The 11,708-nt window shown below is 51.0% G+C and overlaps 1 non-coding gene across 1 annotated transcript; it reads left to right on the top strand.

Moving 5' to 3' along the window:
• Positions 1 to 833: 833 nt before the first annotated feature.
• On the top strand, positions 834 to 952 carry LOC138956349 (5S ribosomal RNA). The gene has a single exon (XR_011452619.1). It is a non-coding gene; the product is annotated as a 5S ribosomal RNA (ribosomal RNA).
• Positions 953 to 11,708: the final 10,756 nt, after the last annotated feature.

The following is an 11,708-nucleotide window of genomic DNA, read 5'->3' as shown; positions in this document are numbered from 1 at the left end:
TAGGTGGCGCGTCCTCTTTCTTTTTTCGCGCGTGTCAGACCGGCTGTGTTTCTGCTACGCTCCCGGATTATTTTGGACTAAGAGGCTTCTTTTCTGTGTGGACTATCACCTGTTGGATTATTGTGTGTTATTCCACTTCTGGCTTGAGGCTACGTTGTGTTTCCTTCAACTTGTGCCTCCGTTTTTGTGTGGCGGACTCGGCGTGCCTCCCGTCCTACTTCGTGGTGACCGGTCGTCTGCTTCTCGTTTCGCCGCATTCACTTGAGTATTGACCTAAATTTTCTTTGAATTTTGTTAATTCTCGGTCTTTAAGGGTACGTACAGGGCGAGGTAGGATGTCTCGTCCTGTTTTGGGCTCTGGTTCTACGGAACCAGAGTCTGCCGGGGGCAACCCTTCTCCGGGCGCCCAGCGTCATGTTTTACGCACGGAGAAGGGAATCTTTCGGCGCTCCGACTCTCCCTCCCCAAACGCTTTGCGTTTGTGGCGAGGGAGGGCGGAGAAAGCCTGTTTGAGCAAGCTCAATGCGGGCTTGCTCAAACAGGCTGGGCTTGAGCCTGGGACTTCGGGCGGGGCTGCGCCGTCGAAGGTTCGGGGAAGGTCGAGGGGAAAGAAAAAGCTTCTTTCTCCTTCTCCTTCAGTGGAACAGGCTTCCCCCCCTTCGACGCCGTTGTCCGGCCCTCAGTCTCAGGCTTCAGCTCCTCCCGGTTTCAAGCCTGGGGGGAAGGTTTCCTTCTCCTCCCTGGCTCGAATCCGGGGGCAGGTCGATTCCCAACCCTCTTTGGGGGTTGGTGAATCCGATCTAGGGGCTACTGGAGAGACTCAGGTTTTGACAGCCAACGGCCATACCACGTTGAAAACACCGGTTCTCGTCCGACCACCGAAGTTAAGCAACGTCGGGCCCGGTTAGTACTTGGATGGGTGACCGCCTGGGAACACCGGGTGCAGTTGGCATTAAAATCTTCCTTTTCCGGTGCCTCTCCTGTGCCCTCCTCGGCTTCCACCGCTGTGGAAGCCAGGAGGGACACGGGTCCTCCTCTGAACTCCCTCGCTGGGTCGTCTGCTGCTGTTTCGACAGTAGTTTCGGCCTCCTGGGGGGGGGGGGGGGGGAGATCGGAGGAGATGACGGGGTCTCTGAATTCCCTCCCCGCTGGGGTTGGGATGCGAATTGACCCCGTTCAGGGCGGTCCTGTGGGGGCAGGGGTTTCAGGCTTCGTGCCTACGACCACTGCTACTACGGTTCCCTCTGACGTCCGTGTGACTGGTGGCTGTCCCTCTTGTTAAGACGCTCCGGCCGACTAGTTACTGGACGTGGAGGTGTTCGACAGAACGTGGTACTTCTGTCGAATGGTCAGGGCGACGGGAACATTGTTTCTGTTGCTCAGACCGACACCTCCGACCGGACCGTCTTGACCCCACGCCATTCCTTAGCGTCTGGTGTTCGGGTGACGGATGGTCCGGACCAAGGGTCCGGAACGTTCCAGGCTTACGGGTCGGGATCGAACCGGACCCACGGGTCCCGACTGGACTTGACCTCCGGGTTTGGTCCGGACGGGACCCATGGTACGGGACCGTACCGGACCTTAGGGTCCGGTACGGGACAGTACCTCTGGCCCTTGCCGGACCCCCGGACCTACGGGTCCGGATGGTACGGTACGGGACCAGTGGTTCGGTCGGGACCGGACCACCCGACCACCTCTGTTGGTCTGGGTGGTCTGGCACCGAACCGGAACACACCGGACCTCCGGACCTACGGGTCCGAATGGTACGGTACCGGACCAGTGGTCCGGTCGGGGCCGGACCACTCGACCACCTCTGTTGGTCCGGGTGGTCTGGCACCGAACCGGACCATGCCGGACCTACGGGTCCGGATGGTACGGTATGTCCACGTCCGACCGAGCCACCCGAACACTTCTGTGGGTACGGATGGTTCGGTACCGAACGGGACCTCCGGATGCTACGGGACCGGACCGAACCTACGGGTTCGGATGGTCCGGTACCGGACCAGTGGTCCGGTCCGAACCGGACCACCCGACCACCTCTGTTGGTCCGGATGGTCTGTCACCGAACCGGACCATACCGGACCACCGGACCTACGGGTCCGGATGGTACGGTAGGTCCACGTCCGGACCGAACCACCCGAACACTTCTGTGGGTACGGATGGTTCGGTGCCGTACGGGACCTCCGGATGGTACGGGACCGGACCACAGGACCGGAACACCGGACCACCCTATCGGATCGGTCCGGACCACCCGACCACCTCTGTTGGTCCGGATGGTCTGGCACCGAACCGGACCTACGGGTCCGGATGGTACGGTATGTCCACGTCCGGACCGAGCCACCCGAACACTTCTGTGGGTACGGGTGGTTCGGTGCCGAACGGGACCTCCGGATGGTGCGGGACCGGACCGGACCTACGGGTCTGGATGGTCCGGTACTGGACCGGTGGTCCGGTCCGGACCGGACCACCCGACCACCTCTGTTGGTCCGGATGGTCTGGCACCGGACCACCGGACTTACGGGTCCGGATGGTGCGGTGTGTCCACGTCCGGACCGAACCACCCGAACACTTCTGTGGGTACGGATGGTTCGGTGCCGAACTGGACCTCCGGATGGTACGGGACCGGACCGGAACACCGGACCGGAACACCGGACCACCCTACCGGACCGGTCCGGACCACCCGACCACCTCTGTTGGTCCGGATGGTCTGGCACCGAACCGGACCTACGGGTCCGGATGGTACGGTACGTCCACGCCCGGACCGAGCCACCCGAACACTTCTGTGCGTACGGATGGTTCGGTGCCGAACAGGACCTCCGGATGGTACCGGACCTACGGGTCCGGACCTGCGGGTCCGGATGGCCCGGTGCCGGACCACCCGACCACCTCTGTTGGTCTGGATGGTCTGGCACCGAACCGGACCATACCGGACCACCGGACGGGACCCATGGTACGGTATGTCCACGTCCGGACCTAACCACCCGAACACTTCTGTGGGTACGATGGTTCGGTGCCGAACGGGACCTCCGGATGGTCCGGCACCGGACCGGAACACCGGACCACCCTACCGGACCGGATCGGCACCCCCGACCGGACCGGACCATTTCTTTTCTGATCAGACCCGATGGGTTCCTGTTCAGTCTATAAATGGCGGGGGTTCGTTGGCTGGGCTGACCCAACAGTCGCAGGGTTGTTGTTTTTCTCCCCCTTCGGCTGCTGGAGACGTTTCGTCTTTGGGGCAGGGGTCTTCGCGGCCTCTTGCTTCTGTGGGCGTTTCTTCACAGCCTGCTTCATCGCTTTCGGCTCTTCCCCCTCAAGCTCCCTACACTCCTGCTTTTGAGGAGTTGTCGGGAAGTGAAGAGGAGAGTGAGTCGGAGGACGATAGGGAGGAGGATCAGGGTCGCCCTGAGGTTAACACTGATCCTCTACCCTTGCCGGTTTCTGATGGAACTTCCGAAGCTATGCTTCGTACTTTCCAACAGTACATGACAGACATCACGCGGCGTCTTGACGTCACGGATGCCTCTCTTAAGCGTCTGTCGTCTAGTGTTGACACACAGGACCTGGACCCGGGGTCTGAGGACGAGAGGCAGGAGGCTCGTCCTCGCACAGCTAGAAGGACGTTTGAACAGTTTCAGGACGTCCTTCCCTGAGACGCCCTCTCGTCCTTTGAGTCCGCTTCGGCCCGGGCGCGGGAGGCTCACGCCGCGTCTGCCGGCGGCTCGTTTTATGAACGATCCGTCCCCCGGCAATTCGCGTTCCACCCTAGTCTTAGTGCCACGGTGGAAGCGGCAGCACATCGCCTGAGGAGTACAGATTCACGTGCTAACGCGACCTATGTTCCTCGGGAGGACGCGGGTTCAGTGCCATGCTTTCCTTCGGGAGGCGCACCTCCACTGTTTCCTCGTGTCCAATCTGTTTCGTCCCTCCCTTTTCCCTTTGACTCTCGAACTCTCCCTTTCCAGACTTCGAGTGTTTAGGGTGGGGCTGACGGTGATGTGTTCGTTGGGGAGGTGCCTTCGGTCAAGAAGGTGGAACTGAGCTCTGCTTCGTTCCACAATCTTGAGGCCACCGTTTCTTCCACAGTCGAGGCCCAATCACAGGCCTTGACATGGATGAGCACGCTGTCCACACTGTTGGACCCTCCCGATCGGGCAGAGTCAGATTCCACTCGGGTCCTTGACACGGTTCGAGTGGATCGGGCTTTGCATGCCGTGCGATCGTGCGTGACGTCTGCGGCAGAATTGGCCATTGGAACACGGGTCCACTTTATTGGCCCTGTTCCGTGATCATTTTCTGCCTACTTCTATAGTGCCTCCGGATATGAGGAAGAGTCTGAGGAACACGTTTCCTCAGCCTTCTTCCCTCTTTCATCCGGACACTGTTCGTTCTGTGGTGGAGTCCACACGCCAGAGGAACACTGATTCTCTGATGGTTGGCCTCGCTGCTTCGGCGACGGCGGCGGGGAGTAAGAGAAGTGCTACAGTCACCTCCAGCTCCCAGCCTCAGAAGAAGAAGAAGAAGCCAGTTTCACTGCCTCCTTCTTCCTCCTCTTAGGCGCCTGTTGCGTTCCCAAGCAAGACGAAGGGTGCTCAGACAGGTAAGGGGAAGCAGCACCACCAGGGGGGGTGGTCGCAAGCCTGCGCCTGCCCGCCAGCAGAATTTTCAGTGAGTCCCGGCCCTACGTTGACGCCCCCTCAAGTTGCCCCTCTTTCGTCCGTCGGTTCCCTTTTTCGGGCCCGCGGCATGTGGGGCAGACTGGTCTCCAACCAGTTTTTCTTGAGGGTGGTGTGGTTGGGGTTTTCTCTACCGCTGTCGTCACAACCTCCATTGTCCGCTCTACCCTGGACGTTCCCCCCTCCTCGAGACCCTGCCAGATGGCAGGCTCTTCAGGACGAGGTGAACTCGTTGGTCGAGAAGAAGGCGGTCTACCCCCTTTCTCAGCCTTCTCCGGGGTTCTGCTCCCGCCTGTTCACCGTCCCCAAAAAGGACGGCCGGTTCAGGCCGGTGTTGGACCTCTCCACCTTGAACTTGTACCTTCACAGGTGCAAGTTCAAGATGGAAACCCCTTCGTCGGTCCGGTTGGCCATCCGGCCAAACGATTGGGCCATGTCTGGGACCTCCAGGATGCTTACTTCCACATCCTGGTGGCCCCGGGGTACCGACATCTGCTCCGGTTCGTTTGGGAGGGCACAGTGTTCGAGTTTCGGGCCCTCCCATTCGGCCTGTCCTTGGCCCCTCTGATTTTCAACGGGGACAACAACACCACATGCTTAGCTTACCTTCGCCACCAGGGGGGCACCAATTCTCGGTCCCTCTCCCTGTTGGCGGAGGAGATTCTGCTCTGGTGCCAGACCAATCAGGTCCGGATGTCAGTCCAGTTCGTTCCGGGGAAACTGAACGCCCTGGCCGACATTCTCAGTCGGGGCGATCAGGTTCTCTCCACAGAATGGACCATCGCTCACAACGTTCTACAGCGTCTGTGGGCAAGGTGGGACCGTCCTCTGATCGATCGGTTCGCAACTCGATTCAGCGCTCGGCTTCCCAGGTACGTCAGCCCCTTTCGAGACATGAATGCGTTCCACTTGGACGCATTCACTCTCTTGTGGAGGCTCCTCGATGCTTACGCCTATCCCCCGACATCTCTGATTCCGAGGGTGCTGGCAAAATATCTGCAGGAACGACCAAGACTGATTTTGGTCGCGCCTTACTGGCCAACAGCTCCGTGGTTTCCAGATCTTCGCGGTCTCACCCACGTAGACCCTCTACCTCTGGATCTGGACGGGGGAGGTCTGCTCCAGCCTCGATCATGCCTCCCTCATCCACGTCCAGAGAGTCTGTGCTTGACCGCATGGCTCTTGTGCGCTCCAAACTGCTTGCACTAGGATTGCACAAGAGTTCAGTAGAGTTTTCCTTGAACGCTAAGAGGCGATCAACTAATCAGCTCTACGACTTACGCTGGAGAGCTTGGGCCACCTTCGCCTTGTCCAAGGGGATAAAGCCGCTTTATCCCTCAACACAGGACTTGGCCAACTTCCTGGTGGAAGTGTATCAAAAGAAGAGTCTTTCTTCTAAGACTCTTCTTGGATACAGATCTGCCATCGCTTCCACGATTGCGGCCGCTACTGGTCGCAGATCTGAACACTTGATCAGGTCCTCCCTCATCGCTAATGTCCTTTCGGGTATTAGCAATGCAGCGGTGTCTAAACCTCGGGTTTCATTTCCCAAGGGGGATGTCTTTCTGGTCCTCAAACTCCTGCGTAGCAATGAGTTTGAACCCCTGGCAGGCATCAGTATCAAGTTGCTGATTTTTAAGACTAATTGTTCCTCATCGCTTTAGCCACTTGCCGTAGACTCAGTGGTATTCAAGCTTTGAGTGGCCTGGACTTTGACATTGAGTTCACCACACAGCAGTGGTTGCCAGCATGGTCACGTCAGTCTAAGATATGTTTCTTGGGTATATTTTCTTTTACGGTAGTACTGTTCGAAAATTGCCTGGGTATCTTAATCCTTGGATTTAAGTGATTTTGATTAAGGAGTTTAATACTCTACATATCACCCTCACACCACTCTGGTATTCTGTGCAAGAATAGTACTGTCGAGGTAAGTGTTATATTGACTGTAAGGCTTCTTTTTAAGCCTACTGTCTATATGATACTTACCGAGACAGTACTATTAGAGTTTCCCTCCCGCCTCCCCTCTTGATATGTTATGGGCTTTTTGAGGGTCTGCAGCTCATAAAGAAAGAGGACGCGCCACCTACATCCTGTAAGGGGGAAGCACTCGGACAGTGCTTGGGATCCACGGTGGCGCATGGTTATGGGAGATAATTGTACCCACTCAGCGTTTTGTCCAATTGTTTCGGCCTATAATAGATAATGTGCAAGAATAGTACTGTCTCGGTAAGTATCATATAGACAGTAGGCTTAAAAAGAAGCCTTACAGTTTAGATGATTTTGACTCGATCTTCATCGTGGATTGACGCCCGACCAAAGCTAATTGAAGCTCGACGGAGCGAAGCGGCAGAGGGATTCAATTAGGCTTTGGTGGGCGTCAATCCACGATGAAGACTGAGTCAAAATCATCTAAACTTACATGTGTTACTCTTGATTCTATTGATCTGAAGTGTCATTTTTTGTGTAAAGAAAGGCCACATTGTCATACTGATTTTTTGCAGAACCCTCGCTTATAAATAATACATTGTGAGCATGGATGATGTGTGTGTGAGTGAGTGTGTGTGTGACGTGGTTTGAGCGCACCTCTGTGTGTGTGGTGTCTCAGTGTCTGTGTCTGTGAGAGAGAGAGAGAGAGAGAGAGAGAGAGAGAGAGAGAGAGAGAGAGAGAGAGAGAGAGAGAGAGAGAGAGAGAGAGAGGCGATTTGTTCTTTGCTGGGGGTATGCAGTGCCTTGGCAATGCACTTCTACTTAATTATCAAGTTAATAAATTAACTCTTTAGTACATGCATTGGTCAGATGAAACTTTGCTTCCATACTTTTGATACTGCATTTTAAGGTTAGGACGGTTTGTAGTGCTTGGCAATGTACTTATGCAGCCCTGAAAGTCCAAAAAATTGCACTAGTTGACTAATCAACTAGCATGACTGCAAACTAATTTTTTTATATTGCTTCACGCGACTTCAGTGCATTACTGCATTGTCAGTTTTTGCTTAACATCAGATAGAGTGCGATTTCAGACAAGACAGTCATCTCCTGCGCTCAGAAAAAACCTGACCAAGTTCAAAGTACAACATTTTACATTTTCATTTTCAGCGCAGCATCACGCTCTTAGGATTTCTTCCAACTGGACAATCATGAGCCTGACAGTGACAGTTTGGTCTTGATCTTATTTTTGGATTTTCGCATGAGCAACATCTTTGTGAGTACCCATACTATTACTAATATTCTAACTTTTCATACATCATTAAAAGATTTTTTGAGTCCTGTCCAATTTTTCTTCGATTTTAGAACTTGAAATATTTTTTGTCTCGGTTCTGAAAGTAGTTTCCAGACCTAGTGGTGCTGCCTGATTTTTCTGCAATTTTAGAAATCTCAAATATTTTTTGTCTCGGTTCTGAAAGTAGTTGTCAGGCAGGAGTCACAGCCAATTGTTCTGCAATTTTAGAACTTGAAATATTTTCTGTCTCAGTTCTGAAAGTAATTTCACAGTCAAATCTAACGATAACTAATGATATTGTAAATAATGATAATCATTGTTTTTCTTAAACGTCAATTAGACAAAAGGACAGTCATCTCATGCGCCAAGTTTAAAGTACAATTACATTTTTATTTTCAGCGCAGCATCACACTCTTTGATTTCTTCCACCTGGACAATCCTCAACCTGACAGTTTGATCTTCAGCATATTTTTTGATTTCGTCACGAGCAACATCTTTGTGAGTACCCAACTTTATACTATTACTAATATTCTAAGTTTTCATACAACATAAAAAAAAATGTGTCTAGGTTTTGAAAAAAAATTCCAGGCCAAAGACTAAGGAGTCATGATGCCCGATTTGTGTGCAATTTTAGAACTGAAATAATTTTTCGTCTCTGTTCTGGAAGTAATTTCAAGGCCTTGTCCTGCCCGATTATTCTGCGATTTAAGAACTTGAATTATTTTTAGTCTCTGTTCTAAAAGTAGTTTAAGATTTAAGAACTTGAAATATTTTCCGTCTCCGTTTTGGAAGTAGTTTCCAGGCCTAGGGGTGCTGCCCAATTTTTCTGCGATTTTAGAACTTGAAATATTTTCCATCTCCGTTTTGAAAGTAGTTTCCAGGCCTAGGGGTGCTGCCCGATTTTTCTGCGATTTTAGAACGTGAAATATTTTCCGTCTCCGTTTTAAAAGAAGTTTCCAGGCCTAGGGGTGCTGCCCGATTTTTCTGCGATTTTAGAACTTGAAATATTTTCCGTCTCCGTTTTGGAAGGGTGCTGCCCGGTTTTTGTGCGATTTTAGAACTTGAAATATTTTCCGTCTCCGTTTTGAAAGTAGTGTCCAGGCCTAGGGGTGCTGCCCGATTGTTCTGCGATTTTAGAACTTGAAATATTTTCCGTCTCCGTTTTGAAAGTAGTTTCCAGGCCTAGGGGTGCTGCCCGATTTTTCTGCGATTTTAGAACTTGAAATATTTTCCATCTCCGTTTTGAAAGTAGTTTCCAGGCCTAGGGGTGCTGCCCAATTTTTCTGCGATTTTAGAACTTGAAATATTTTCAGTCTCCGTTTTGAAAGTAGTTTCCAGGCCTAGGGGTGCTGCCCGATTTTTCTGCAATTTTAGAACTTGAAATATTTTCCGTCTCCGTTTTAAAAGAAGTTTCCAGGCCTAGGGGTGCTGCCCGATTTTTCTGCGATTTTAGAACTTGGAATATTTTTCATCTGTTCTGAAGGTCCTGCCGATTTTTCTGCGATTTTAGAACTTGGAATATTTTTCGCCCTAGTTCTGACTAGTTTTCAGGCCTAGGGGTGCTGCCCGATTTTTCTGCAATTTTGGAACTTGGAAACTTTCAACTTCGAATATTTTTCGTCTGGATGTTCTGATGGTGGTTTCAAGGCCTAGGAGTGCTGCCAGTCATTTTGCACATTGTATATGATCTAATGCATGTGTGCAGTTTTGATTCATTTTCTTTTGATCCTGAATTACGTTTTTTGTGCTTGCATAATTAGTTCTTTTTTAGTCTTTGAGTCTGAGCTTTGTTGCCAATTTTGATTTGGTGACAATTTCTTCTTATTATTATAACTGAATCCACACTTAACAGTCACTGTGTATGTTATTTGCTCCTCAGAATGGACTCAGTTGTGCAGTGTGTAGACTGCCAGAAAATGTTCAGTAGCCGTATTAGGCTATTGAAACATAAATGCTCTAAGTGTACTTCTTGTGGCAGAGTGTTTTCATCATTCCAGCGCCTTCAGTCACACAATTGTTCAGATTCACAGGATATTCAGGTTAAAGCTATTGAGCAACATGGTATCACATTCAACCCTGTACACTGCCAGTGGCAGTTAGACAAATGTCGCCAGTTCACTTTGCCTTTGAAGCTTGCAATGCCTTCATCAGTCAGATCATCTGCTTCCGGCTGGAGCACCCAAACATTTTAAAAGGGTTGGTGGAGATGGTAATTGTTTTTTCCGCTGCCTGAGCTTTGCAGTGACTGGGTGTGAAGAGTACCATCTCCAACTTCGAGCTGCAGTCTGCCATTTCATGACACAGTCTGCACACACATATCGAATTAAGCATGTTCTCCTGCAACAACAAGGGCTGACAGCCGCATCCTATCTGACCAGGTCGGGCATGCGGAATTCAGGGACGTGGGCAACAGAAGTGGAGATTTACAGTGCTGCCCTCATGCTCAACACCAGAATCTGTGTTTATCGCAATGTAGTCGGGCAGAGTGCCTGGCACACACTTGATCCAAGACTGATTGCTCCACTGACCCATGTGAGTTCACAGTGCATCTTCATCAACCACCTCAACAATAACCATTATGAAATTGTGACTGACGTCCATCTTTCATCTGATGGACCAGTGCTGTCATGCCAACATCAACAAGTTCATGTACCTGTGCTTGCAGCAGCAGAGTGTGAAGGTGCTGAGAGGCCACTCGTATCTCATACAACCGTGACACTTGTGAACCGCAGAAATACAATGCAGAAACTACGTCAAAACCAAGAGTACAAGCAGAAAGAGTCAGCTGAAAATAGGCAGAGAAAAGGTGAGAGGAGACTTAGTCAGGCATATAGGCACAAGGAAGCACACCTAGGCAAAGCAAGAATTGCAAAGAGAAGATGCAGTGGAGAGTTCAGAGAGCAAGAAGCAGAAAGAAACAGACTTAGAATGGCTAAACAGAGATGCACTAAAGAATATAGCCAGAAAGAAGCAGGTAGAACCAGACAGAGAATGGCAACAAAGAGAGCCAATAGGGATTACAGTCAGAAAGAAGCAGGTAGAACCAGACAGAGAATGACAACAAAGAGAGCCAATAGGGATTACAGTCAGAAAGAAGCAGGTAGAACCAGACAGAGAATGGCAACAAAGAGAGCCAATAGGGATTACAGTCAGAAAGAAGCAGGTAGAACCAGACAGAGAATGACAACAAAGAGAGCCAATAGGGATTACAGTCAGAAAGAAGCAGGTAGAACCAGACAGAGAATGACAACAAAGAGAGCCAATAGGGATTACAGTCAGAAAGAAGCAGGTAGAAACAGACAGAAAATGGCAACAAAGAGAGCCAATAGGGATTACAGTCAGAAAGAAGCAGGTAGAACCAGACAGAGAATGACAACAAAGAGAGCCAATAGGGATTACAGTCAGAAAGAAGCAGGTAGAAACAGACAGAAAATGGCAACAAAGAGAGCCAATAGGGATTACAGTCAGAAAGAAGCAGGTAGAACCAGACAGAGAATGACAACAAAGAGAGCCAATAGGGATTACAGTCAGAAAGAAGCAGGTAGAAACAGACAGAAAATGGCAACAAAGAGAGCCAATAGGGATTACAGTCAGAAAGAAGCAGGTAGAACCAGACAGAGAATGACAACAAAGAGAGCCAATAGGGATTACAGTCAGAAAGAAGCAGGTAGAAACAGACAGAAAATGGCAACAAAGAGAGCCAATAGGGATTACAGTCAGAAAGAAGCAGGTAGAACCAGACAGAGAATGACAACAAAGAGAGCCAATAGGGATTACAGTCAGAAAGAAGCAGGTAGAACCAGACAGAGAATGAC

Source organism: Littorina saxatilis, unplaced genomic scaffold (genome assembly GCF_037325665.1).
Source record: "Littorina saxatilis isolate snail1 unplaced genomic scaffold, US_GU_Lsax_2.0 scaffold_333, whole genome shotgun sequence".
Classification (NCBI taxonomy): domain Eukaryota; kingdom Metazoa; phylum Mollusca; class Gastropoda; order Littorinimorpha; family Littorinidae; genus Littorina; species Littorina saxatilis.
The sequence above is the reverse complement of the archived record's forward strand: the minus strand, read 5'-3'. Positions and strand labels throughout refer to the sequence as shown.